We start from the raw sequence: 12,017 nt of genomic DNA, 5'->3' as shown, positions 1-12,017 counted from the left end.
TTTACCAAAAGATACACTAGTATGTTCCTGACTTTCAAAGAAATGCTGACAAACTACAAAAATGAGAGGGCACTCTGCCCGTGTTTTTATGCAGCTGACTAAATACATTTAAACTACTAGAAACCACATAGACTACAAAACACACCTGATGCACTCTTGTAAAGTAAATTTAAAACAACAAATAAAAACAGCCATGTCTCACTTGCAGAGTGACTGAGTTTATTGAAAAGTGCAGTAGAAAATACTTCCTTAATGACTACTTATGGCTTCACGAATATTGAATAAGCACACCAGGTGTTCATATGCTAAAAATAAAATTCCATAAACACTACTTCACAGAAAACACTATGGCAAAAAGTTTGCATTTCAAAATTACTGTGAACTGAACATATTAAAGCAGTGTGACTAGCAGATAATCAAAAGTTATGAACTTACTTGTAACAACAGATATGTATTGTGTGCTTCCGTCCTTCCTCAAGAGATGGGTTATAGGATACATCTAAGATTCAACTTCAACCACTTTCAGACTTTGGCTCAGATTCTGTCCTTTCACCCATTATCCCCTCTAGATAGAAAATTACCTCAGATCGAGTTGCCCATACACTATCACCACAGGAAAAACATTACAAATAAAGCAATAATTCATGACCTAGGGCTTGAAGACTACATGATCAAACCGTGGAACAATTACTGCAATCACTCGAGAAACAAAAGAAAATGCTGGAATGAGATGGCAAGAGGAATGCTGAGAAAGCACGGAAGCAGACAAAAAAGATCTATCATTATGGTAAGTACTTAACTTTTGTATCCAATGTGGTCTATTCCATCCGTTCCTCAACAGATGGGACAGAGCCACAGACTACAGTAAATCCTGGGAGGTCTTGTGGAAGTAAATTCTGGTGGACATCCAAGCCAAAGGAAGCCCTAGACTTGGACTATAAAATCCAACTTACAGTGAGATATGAAGGTATGGACATTCAACCAAGTAGCTGCAGCACAATGTTATCAATTGGTACTTTGGAGAAAAAAGTAGTAGGGGTAGCAACTGACCTAGTATAATGAACCTTAGGAGATCCAGGTAAGGACAGTCCCGTCTTCTTGTAGAGATGGGAAATATATTCAGATAGCCACCGAGAAAGAGTTACCTTAGACACTCTACCCAATTTTGATAGTGAAAAGGAAACAAAATGCGTTAGTCTTTGTTAGCGGGGTTTGGCTTTATTGGCCTGAATTTGTCCACTAACAGAATTAAAAAAAAAAAAATATATCATTGGCATTCAAAACCGCCATATAGCTGAAACACCTGATGTCCTTAAGGGTCATTTGCATATATCCCATTATCCTCTTTTACAAGAGGTTTTAAGAAATCAGACAGTAAAAATTCTGCTTAGATAGGATTTTCTTATAACTTTTACTAACTTGCTAATCTTTCTGACATTCGTAGTAAATTGCAAGTAAAACCAGAGTTTACAATGCTCATCCAGGAGAATCAGCATGCACTCCCCCTTTACTTGGCAAAATGTGGAAAGAAAATTGGGAGGTTGATAGCCTGGTTCAGAGATAATTCAGAAGCTAGAAGATTTATGTTATACATCACTATGGTGTTTGTCTGTGTACATTTTAGAGGTCATGGGGACCAGGGATGCTTCAAAGTCTTCAAAGAATTGCTAACAGAAACATCTTCCAGACATTTATGCACTTCTCTGTTCAGTGGATCCAACAGAGCTTGCACTTTTACTCCCTTTTGAAACTGTTTCCCAATCCAGTACTGAAGTGTCTGTGGTGACAGATTCATGGGGGTCAGTAAGGAAAATGCAAGACTTGAACTGTAAGCTATATGGTATAAGCACAATTCAGTCTTACCTTTTACAAACCCCAGTCAAAGGGAGTAGATGCTGAATCCAGACTGATCTGAGACACCATCGTAGTTTCCTTATATGAAGTCTGGCAAAGGACAACATGATTTTCACTGATGTCATGTACACTAGAATACTCAAACTCCCTTGTAGATGCCTGACTTATCCTGCAGAAATTCAAGAACTGAAACATATCTATTTTGTCTGGTGGAAGAAAGGCTCTTTTCCAAGGCAGAGTCCAGCAAACATCCGAGGAAAAACATTCTGTGAGAAGGGAAATGAGAAGACTTCTGCAAATTGATGTGAAAAAAGTACAGTTTTGTACCTAACATAAATGTAGATGTTCGAGTGTTCACACTGCTGCAGTCATCACTCTTGGGTTATCCTGCCATCAGGCGGTCCCGCAGTCAGCCCGAGTTCCAAAGTCTTGGTCCGGCGTCCGTTGCAGTCGCTTCTTCCCTGACGTTAGTGCACCAGGGGTATGCAAGATGCATCCAACGCAATTTTCTTCAGTTTTTCTTGCCCCAGATGTCAGGTGCCCTCAATAGGTAGGCAATACATATTGCTATATAAAAATATACATATAAAAATAAAACAATACCTTCAGTCACAAGCAAATACACCACAGAGGTTGTATAGGATAGATAGGAATACATAAGTCCAGCTAGTTCAGTGGGGATGCTGGGAGGGTAACCTGGACTGCAGCAGTTTGAACACTTGAACATCTACATTTATGATAGGTACAAAACTGTACTATGTTCATCGTGTTACACTGCTGCAGTCATCACTCTTGGGTTGAATCCCAAAGCTAAGGATGGGTGGTGGAACTAAACAGGGTTTGGAGAGGCTAGTAGGCCCTGCAGAACTGCAGTGGCAAAGCCAGCTCTGGTTTTAGAGTATAGAGGTAAGTGATAGTGCTTGGTGAAGGTGTGCACTGAACTCCAAGTTGTAGCCTCCAAAATGTCCTTGGTTGGTACCCCTCTGAGGAAGGCTGTTGATGTTGCTGTAGCCCTGGTGGAATGGGGCCTGATGTTAGCAGGCACAGATTTCCCATGGTGTGTGTAGCAGAAACGGATACAATGTCCTACCCATTTTGAAATGGTCTGTTTTGAGATAGCTTTTCCTTGAGATCCTGCAGTATAGGATACAAAGAGCTGGTCAGATTTTCTGAAAGCCTTAGTTTTATCCAAGTAGTAACGTAATTGCCTGTGAATGCCCAAAGAGTGTAGGAGCCTTTCCCCTTTGTTCTGGGGGTTTGGATAAAAAGTGGGCAAATGAATGGTTTGGTTTAGGGCCACACTGGATACCACACCTTTGGCATAAAGGAAGGGTTAGTTCGTAAAGAGACTCTGTCTTGAAGAAAAATGATGAAAGGCTCCACTGCCATTAGGGCCTGTAGTTCTGAGACTCTTTTGTGCTGAAGTTAGTGCTAGCAGCAGGGCAGTTTTCCATGATAGGAACTGTAGATCAGCAGTGAAAGTTGGTTCAAAGGGCGGAAGTGTAAGCTTTTCCAGAACAAAGTTGAGATCCCAAGTTGGTGTTTGTGCTCTCCGGGGCGGTCTTATGTTCTTAGCCCCTCTGAGGAACTGTCTTAGTAATGGATGTGAAAATATAGGAGGATCCGTGTTGTACTGAGCTTAAATAGCTGGGCGTGGATCTTAATAGATGAGAAGGAAAGTCCTTTGTGCAACATCTCAGTTAAATATTGAAGAATCTGAGGAATATTTGGGACAAGAGGATTTTGACCTTTAGCCTGGTTCCAGGCGCATAATCTTTTCCATTTGTCTGAATAGACTTTCCTGGTGCTGGGCGTCCTGGCCTCCAGAATGACATCCATCACAGCTTTAGCGAGAAGTGTTGAGTGGTTATTTAGGCAATTTGCCATGCAGCCAGATTTAAAGTCTTGAGCTGGCTGTGTAGAATCTGATTGTTTTGCTAAGTGAGCAGGTGAGGAATTGTAGGCAAAATTCATGGTGGGCCTTGAGCCATGTTCCTTAGTATTGGATACCAGTGTTGGCGTGGCCAGTCTGGAGCAATGAGTATTCATTTGTGGTCTCTCTAATCTGGCTTTCAGCAGCACCTTTGCTAGAAGAGGCAGTGGAGGAAAGGCATACACTGTCAATGTTTTCCAAAAGAATGAGAGGGCATCCACTTTCCAAGCTAGTGTGTGGTATGTCCTTGTGCAGAATTTCTGTAGTTAGTAGTTTCGGGGGGAAGCAAACAGATCTATGCCTGGGCTCCCCCATTTTTGAGTTATCATTGCGAATACTTGTGGATCTAGTTTCCACTCGTGAGGATCTGTGATGTTTCTGCTTAGATCGTCTGCCAGTGTGTTTTTCTTTCCTGGCAGGAATTGTGCTTGTAGTTGAACTTGGTAGGTCAGTTCTGTGCTCCACAAGGTCATTGCTTGCCTGCATAGGGGGTAGGAGTGTGTGCCCCCCTTGCTTGTTTATGTACCACATCACTGTGGTGTTGTCCATCTTTATTAGGAGTTGTCCTGGATGCAGGAGGTCCTTGAAAGCTGTTAGGGCATTCTGTACAGCTAGCATCTCTTTTTGATTGATATGTAGATGCCTTTGGTTTGCAGACCATTTGCCCTGAATACCATGTCCTGCCATGTGTGCTCCCCAGGCATAATCCGATGCATCTTTTGTTATAGTTTGCCTGGCTGTGGGTAAGGTGAAAGGCTGACCCTTGTTGAGGTGACATGCCTGAGCCCACCATAAAAACTCATGTTGAAGGCAGGGAATGAGTGGAATTATTGTTTCCAAGCTGTGGCTGTGTTGAGACCATACGCTTTTCAGATACCACTGTAATTTCCTCATATGCAGTTTTGCAAATGGTATTAGTAGTATGCAAGATGCCATGAATCCCAAGGCCTGCAGAATTTTTCTTACAGGGAGTTGGGTCTTTGTTGCCATCATTTTGAAGTTTTGAGTCAGTTGTCTTTGCTTGTCTGGTGTGAGGTAAGCTATCTGGGCCGCTGTATTTAAGCTGGCACCTAGGAATATTATGTCTTGTGAGGGCACTAGTTTTTACTTCTTTTCGTTTACTGTGTACCCTAGCAACATAGTAGGTTTTTGACAAATGCCAGATGCTTTAATAGAATGTCCTTGCTTTCTGCTTGAATAAAGCAGTCGTCCAGGTATGGATATATTTGAATCCCTCTGTCTGCAGTATGCAATTACTGGTGCCAGGCATTTTGTGAAGACCCTGGGTGCAGTAGATAAGCCAAAGGGCAGTGCAGAGAATTGGTAATGGGTTGAACCTGCAATAAATCGGAGGTATCTTCTGCACTTTTGTCTGATAGGGACATACAGGTATGCCTCCTTGAGGTCCAATGTTACTAGCCAAGCCTTCTTGCCCAGCATGGGAAGAAGTTGCTGTAGTGTTAGCATCTTGAATTTGGGTACTTCCAGGTATGTGTTTAGAATTGACAGGTCCGGAATAGGTCTCCAGGCTTTGTCCTTTCGGGGAACTAGAAACAGTCTTGAGTAAAATCCTTGTCCTTACTCCTGTGTAGGAACCTGTTGAATGGCTCTCATGTCCATGAGCTGAAATTTTTTGAGCCTCTGCCCATTGATTTGGTGGCAGGTTTGGCATTCCTTTTATCCTTGGCAAAGTGTGAAAGTGGAATCTGTATCCTTGAGATACAATATTTAGGACCCATTTGTCTTTTGTGATGGTGTGCCAATTGTCTGCAAAAAGTGCTAGTTTTCTCCCCCAAGGGAGCTGCCAAGAGGGTTTTGCTTGGTAGTCTGAGGGGTAAGTCATTGTGTTTGTCTTCTGGAAGTTTGAGACCTGTCTTCTCCTCCTTTTTGTGTTGTGGCACTCCATTGTTGAGGCTGGTAAGAGCCTTGTGGCTGGCCTCTGCCTCTTGGGCGTCTGTATCTGCCCCTCTGTGGTCTGGCAGAAGCTGGAAAGGACCAGTTTTTGGTTGGCCAATTTCTGCTGAAACGAGGAGGTTGAACCTGTAAAAAAATCCTTGACCGTCTGCATAGATTTTGCCTTATCCTCCATTTTCTTTAAAACAACTTCTGCTTTTATACCAAATAAAACATCCTGCTGTGTAAGGGTGCATCCAATAACTTTGCTTTAACATGATCAGGTAAAGTTTGTTCTTTTAACCAAGCATGCCTACGTATGACAGACCCTGTAACTTTTGCTCTACAAGAAGCTTCCAATGAATCAAATCCACATTGCAACGTATGTTTTCCCACTTGTTCAGCTGAATGCAACAAATCTTGCATTTCCTTGTAATCTGGCTGGTTTGTATGTGCGAGCATTTTTTGTCTTAATTGAGACATCAGATATTGTTGATATTTCAGCATGTGAAACTGACAATTTAAGGCCCTCATAGCTAGAGTAGCTGAGGTATATACTTTCTTTCCCCATCTGTCTAGTGCTCTAGAATCCCTTTCAGAGGGCACAGAATTTTCAGCAGTAGAGGCTTTAACCCCTTTGGGACCCTGGGAAATGGTTTCTGGGTCAGCAACAGGGCTTTTATACAGGAATTTGTGTGAGTCAGGGACTCTGTAGTATCTGTCTGGTTTGGCTGGTACAGGAGGTAGAGAATCTGGGTTAAGACTAGATTCTGAATAAACATCATCCACAATGTCTAACAGATGGAACTGCAAGTGGTCTGTGCTGGGGTAGTAAAAGGAACTCTCGGAGCCTTTTCTTAGAATCAGAGTAATCCTGGCCTTCCCAGTGGAAATGTTCCCTCATAGTATGTAGTCATTCTGAAGACACCTTCAGCAACTGAAGGCGTTTCAACTGCACCGGAATCTCATTCAGGTAAGGAGTCGGAAGGGCCTAAAGGTTGTGGAGGCCTAGTAATCTCCGCTTGTGAATCGGATGTCGCCTGGGGTTCTAAATCAGCGGTCGTCAGGGGCTGCATAGGCGCCTCACTGAAAACCGGAGAACTGGCGACTGGTCTAGCAGAGGCCTCGGAGTCCGGTATGGATTTTGGCTGCCTGTCCTTATCTTTGCGTTTCTTATGTATTCCTGTCGTCGGTTGCTCCGACGGCATGGTATAATTAAATTTCCTACCAAAATAATGTCGGGCTAAATCAAACTGACGTTTAATAGTTCGTTTATTAAACCTAGCACAAAACCGACAACCTGTGACGTTGTGGTCTGGGCCTAGGCAAGGAATACAATAAGAATGAAAGTCCTTATGAGGTATTTGCTTCACACAAGAAATGCAATTGTTAACTTTTTCTGACATCGGACTGAGGCAAGAAAAGGTTCCCCAATGGGGTACTTAGCTTTATGAAGACTTCGGTCTGAAATTCGATTTGAAAATCTCAGGAGTTGGCCGACCGGCACTTGCGAACCGCTTCTGCTTCGGGCACTGCGCGGCAAGAAAGACTGAAGAAAATGGCGTCGGATGCATCTTGTATACCCCTGGCGCACTGACGTCAGGGAAGAAGCGACTGCAACCGACGCCGGACCAAGACTTTGGAACTCGGGCCGACTGCGGGACCACCTGACGGCAGGATAACCCAAGAATGATGACTGCAGCAGTGTAACACGATGAACATCATAAGTCATGTATTTAACGCAGCATTATATTTCTCTGGCCTTGCACTGGAACCATGAGAGGGGGTGCCTTTGGCACCCTCTAGTGATAGCAATGAACTCCTCACAGATCTCTGCCCATAACTTCTTGCTCCTGCTGTCTTCTCCAGATTGAAACAGTTTTCAATGGACCCTCAGAAAGGTCATTACACACACAAATAAGGTAAAGGAGACCACCAGATGAGGGCCCTCACATGTCAGGATTTGGAGTGTGAAGGAGTATGGTCTGTCCAGGTGTCTGGGTAGAAAAAGTACAGTTTTGTACCTACCATAAATGTAGATGTTCGAGTGTTCACACTGTTGCAGTCATCACACTTGGGTTATCCTGCCGTCAGGCAGTCCCGCAGTCGGCCTGAGTTCCAAAGTCTTGGTTCGGCATCGGTTGCTGTCGCTTCTTCCCTGACGTCAGTGCGGCAGGGGTATATAACAGGCATCCAACGCCATTTTCTTCAGTTTTTCTTGCCCCAGATGTCAGGTGCCCCCTAGTAGGTGGGCAATACATATTGCCAATAAAACATGTACAAAAAATACCAAGAATATCTTCAGTTACAAGCAAATACACCACAAAGGTTGTATTAGATAGAAAGGTATAGAAAAGTTCAGCTAGTTCAGTGGGGATGGAGGGAGGGTAACCTGGACTGCAGCAGTGTGAAAGTACAGTTTTGTACCTACCATAAATGTAGATGTCCGAACTGGATAGCATCTGCAGTCATAACAACTGGGTTGTCCTGTCGTCAGGCAGCCCTTCAGTCGGCCGGATTCCAAAGTCCGGGTCTGGCTTCGGCTGATGTCGCACTTCACCCGACGTCATCTCTGTTGGTCTTCGGGTATAAAAGCATCAGCCGACGCCATTTTCCTCAGTGTTTCTTGCCCCAGATGCCAGTAGCCCTCTTGAAGGCTAAAATTTGGATAGATGCCAATGTTTCCAAAAAGATAGAGGTAAACACAAAAATAAGCATGTATGTACATATATACAAAACAAATACACCATAAAGACTCCCCCACCAGCTAGCTATTAGGAGGGTAAACACCCTAGGAGTACCACAGAGGGAAGGAGGAGGGTAACCCTGACTGCAGATGCTATCCAGTTCGGACATCTACATTTATGGTAGGTACAAAACTGTACTATGTCCTTCATGGATGCATCTGCAGTCATAACAACTGGGTAGAATACCATAGCCAACTAGGGAGGAGGATAAAAGTAGATTATGGTGTGTTTAGGATCCCTTGCAGTACAGCAGTGGCAAACCCTGCTCGGGATCTGGAATATAGAGGCAAATTATAATGCTTGGCAAATGTATGCACGGAGGTCCAAGTAGCCGCCTCAATAATGTCTTTGGTTGCCACTCCTCGTAAGAAGGCTGTGGTAGTGGCTGTTGCCCTTGTAGAATGAGGTCTTATGTTCTGTGGAATTGGTTTTCCATGGAAGGAGTAACAGAATCGTATGCAATTTCCTATCCATTTGGAGATTGTCTGTTTGGAAATAGCTTTTCCTTCCCTTCCTGTTGCATAGGCTACAAAAGTTGGTCAGTCTTTCTGCTATTTTTGTTCTGTCCAAGTAGTAGCGTAGCTGTCTATGTACATCCAAGGTATGCAGTATTCTTTCCCTCTGTTTTGTGGGTTGGGAAAGAAGGTAGGTAGGTGGATTGCCTGGTTTAAAGACACTCTGGATACCACCTTAGGCATAAATGTAGGATTAGTCCTCATGGACACTCTATCTTGGTGGAAGATTAGGAAGGGTTGCACTGCCATTAAGGCCTGTAGTTCTGAAACCCTCCTTGCTGAAGTAATTGCCAGTAGGAAAGCAGTTTTCCATGACAGGTGTTGTAGGTCTGCTGTTGCTGCTGGTTCAAAGGGTGATAGTGTCAACTTTTCTAGCACAAAGTTTAAGTCCCAAGCTGGTAATGGTGGTTTCCTTGGAGGTTTTACATTCTTGATTCCTCTGAGGAACTGCCTGAGCAAAGGGTGCGAAAAACAGGTGGATCAAAGCTGTATTCTGCTGAAATAGCTGATGCATGTATCTTGATGGAGGAGTAGGACAGGCCTGAATGAAGAAGTTCGCCAGATACTCCAGAATGTTAGGCATATCTATGTTTGACACATCTTTTCCTCTTTCCGTACTCCAAATGACAAACCTTTTCCATTTTCCAGCATAGTTCCTTCTTGTTGAAGGTCTGCGTGCTTCAAGAATAATGTCTTTAACTCTTTGGGAAAGTTCTGGATTAGCTGCTGCTATGTGATGTTCCATGCAGTCAGTTGCAACGCGTTTTAGGTTTGGATGTATGATGCTGTAGTTGTTCTGAGTTAACATCAAAGGCATCAGGGTATTGGCCACATATTGTTCGAGACATGCTCCTCAGCAGTGGGTACCAGTGTTGTCTTGGCCAGTTTGGAGCTATCAGGATTATCCTTGGACGTTCTTCCTTGATTTTTAGTAGTACTTTGTGTATCAAGGGAAGAGGTGGGAATGCATATGCTGTTAGGCCTTTCCAGCTGAAGGAGAGCGAATCCACTTTCCATGCTAGTGGGTGGAATGTCCTTGTGCAGAACTTTTTGAGCTGGTGATTGAGAGGTGATGCGAATAGATCTATCTGAGGCATTCCCCATTTCTTTGAGATGGTCTTGAAGATGTCCGGTGCAGCTTCCATTCGTGGGCATCCGATGTGGTTCTGCTTAATATGTCTGCTAGAGTATTTTCTTTTCCCGGTACAAATATTGCCTGTAACTGGATGTTGTAGCCGAGTGCCAGGGTCCACAGCTCCAAAGTCATTCTGCATAGGGGGTATGAATGAGTGCCTCCCTGTTTGTTGATGTACCACATGACTGTGGTGTTGTCTGTCCTTATCATCAACTGGCCCTCTTGGAGAAATGGTTTGAACTTTTGGATTGCCAGTTTTACTGCCAGCATTTCTTTTAGGTTGATGTGCAGGTGAAGTTGATCCTGTGTCCACAATCCTTGCACGCATTTGTCCAGCATGTGGGCCCCATCCTAGGTCTGAAGCGTCTGTTGTGATGGTCTGGCTTGCTTGACATCTGCGAAAGGGTAGGCCTGGGTTTGACTGACATGCCTGAGCCCACCATAGGAACTCCTGTTTTAAGCATGGAATTAGTGGGATTTCTGTTTCTAGGCTGTGTCTGTGTTGGGACCATAAATTCTTTAGGTACCACTGTAGTTTTCTCATATGTAGTCTGGCAAATGGGACCAAGATTATGCATGATGCCATGAAGCCCAAGGCCTGCAGTACTTTTCTTGCTGTTAACTTGTCCAGTTTTGTTAGTGCCAAGAAGTAAAGAGGGAGTTCTTTTTGTTTTTCTGTAGTCAGGAATGCCATTTGTTTTACTGTGTCCAATTCAGCCCAAGAATGTTCTTGTTTGGGATGGTATCAGCCTTGACTTTTGTAAATTGACTGTGTATCCCAGTGCTTGTAGCAAGTAAATGACCCTTTGTAAATCTGTTGTCAGCTTGCTTTTGTTGTCCCCTTGTAGCAGGCAGTCGTCCAGGTATGGGTAAATTTGAATTCCCTGTAGTCTGCAATGGGCGATTACTGATGCCAGGCATTTTGTGAATACTCTGGGCGCAGTAGATAAGCCAAAGGGCAATGCTGAGAATTGATAGTGCTCTGATCCTGCAAGAAATCTGAGGTATCTTCTGCAGATTGGTCGAATGGGGACGTGCAGGTATGCCTCCTTGAGATCTATCTAGAGTTACCAGCCAAGACTCCTTGCCCAGCATGGGAAGAAGTTGCTGTAGGGTCAGCATTTTGAATTTTGGGACAATGATGTATGTATTTAAGGTGGACAGGTCGAGAATTGGTCTCCAACTTTTTTCCTTTCTTGGAACTAGGAATAGTCTGGAGTAGAACCCCTTTCCTTGCTCTGCTGTTGGCACTCTTTCCACAGCTCTCATGTTTGCTAACTCCATTATCTGTTGTAGTGCCTCTGTTTTTTGATTTGGAGGTAGATTTGGCATTCCTCTTTTGACTGGTAAAGTGTGGAAGTGAAACCGGTAACCTTGATCTATGGTTTGTAAAATCCACTTGTCTTTTGTTATGTAGTGCCAGTTCTTTGAAAATAAGGTTAACTTTCCGCCTAGAGGAGCTGCTATTTGTTCCCTGGTAGGCGGATTTAGGGTTAAGTCACTGTGGTTGTGCTGATGTAGTGGCAGTGGTTGTGTCTGTGCCTCTGTTGTTACCTTGCCACTGTCGTCCTCTGTAGGCACCTCCTCTGGATTGGTTTCTGCCTCTGGAACGTCTATTCCTGCCCCTTTGAAATTTTGTGGAGTCAGGAAAGGACCAATTTTTGGCAGGCCAGTTCCTGCTAAACCTTGGGGGTTGAACCTGCAAGAAATCTTTAACCGTTTGAACAGGTTTTGCCTTTTCTTCCATTTTCTTCATAACCTGCTGGGCAGGTGTACTAAACAAACTTGTCTTATCCATAGGAGCATCTAGCAACTTAGCTTTAACATGATCCGGTAAAGCTTGCTCCTTTAGCCATGCATGCCTTCTTATCACTGTGCCAGTCATGGCTGATCTAAATGAAGCCTCCAGTGCATCATAGCCACATTTTAAGGAATGGCTG

At 43.8% G+C, this 12,017-nt stretch overlaps 1 protein-coding gene across 1 annotated transcript in view; it reads right to left on the bottom strand.

The window, feature by feature from the left end:
• Positions 1–12,017, bottom strand: part of SMAD4 (SMAD family member 4) — a 2,088,766-nt gene that overhangs the window by 268,612 nt on the left and 1,808,137 nt on the right. The gene's annotated exons all lie outside the window — the stretch shown is intronic.

Source organism: Protopterus annectens, chromosome 1.part1, assembly GCF_019279795.1.
Source record: "Protopterus annectens isolate FY-2018-M chromosome 1.part1, PAN1.0, whole genome shotgun sequence".
Lineage (NCBI taxonomy): Eukaryota > Metazoa > Chordata > Ceratodontiformes > Protopteridae > Protopterus > Protopterus annectens.
The sequence above is the reverse complement of the archived record's forward strand: the minus strand, read 5'-3'. Positions and strand labels throughout refer to the sequence as shown.